Consider the following 817-nt stretch of genomic DNA (forward strand, 5'->3'; position numbering starts at 1 on the left):
GGAACACTTGCTTCCCACAGCAATGTTCTTTGTCCTTGGCACAGATAAACTAGCAAAGACAACCTCCCAGAAGCATATGGCACCAAGAATGACCTTTGGATAACTATTTCCAGAATGCCAACGTTCTCAAGTTGTTGCTATCAGTCTGTCTATCTCAGACACTCAGCTGGGCCCGTAACTGACAGCTAGAACAGCACTTGGCAGGTGTTTAGCTTCTCTCCACACAGGAATTCACATAAGAACTAATCCATAGGATCATTCCATAGATAAATAAGTTAATACGTGAGGCTTCCTCAGCAACTAGGAAGCCAGCACTGAGAAACCGTCCCCATAAAACAAACACTTTCCCTCCTCCTCCAAGGCAGTGCTCACCCTTGTTACCTGTGTGTGTAATATCAGCCTCATCCTAGCAGAAAGAGTTGTCATAGTTTTCGATCCTCTCGGAGAAAAACTTGCCTGATTCTGGGGTTGGGGGGTGACCAAGCCAAACACACCTCACTACCGTTTACTTGGCTTCACCAAGAGTAAACTTCCTTTAAGAATAAATAACCCAAGACTGGGGAATGGAGACAAACGACTTTAATTCCAGCACTCAGGAGGCAGAGGCAGGCAGAATTTGAGGTCAGCCTGGTCAACACAGTGAGTTTAAGGCCATCTGGGGATACACAGTGAGGCCCTGTATCAAACAATAAATACATATCTCCAGGCTTCCGGATTTTCCGATAAGATGACAAACTAAAGGGGGCTCTATGTGAGCCTCAGTGAGTCTACAAGGGAGATAGTCAGAATAAAAGAAAAGCATTCCAATCCAAAGAAA

Source organism: Microtus ochrogaster, chromosome 8 (genome assembly GCF_000317375.1).
Source record: "Microtus ochrogaster isolate Prairie Vole_2 chromosome 8, MicOch1.0, whole genome shotgun sequence".
Classification (NCBI taxonomy): Eukaryota; Metazoa; Chordata; class Mammalia; order Rodentia; family Cricetidae; genus Microtus; species Microtus ochrogaster.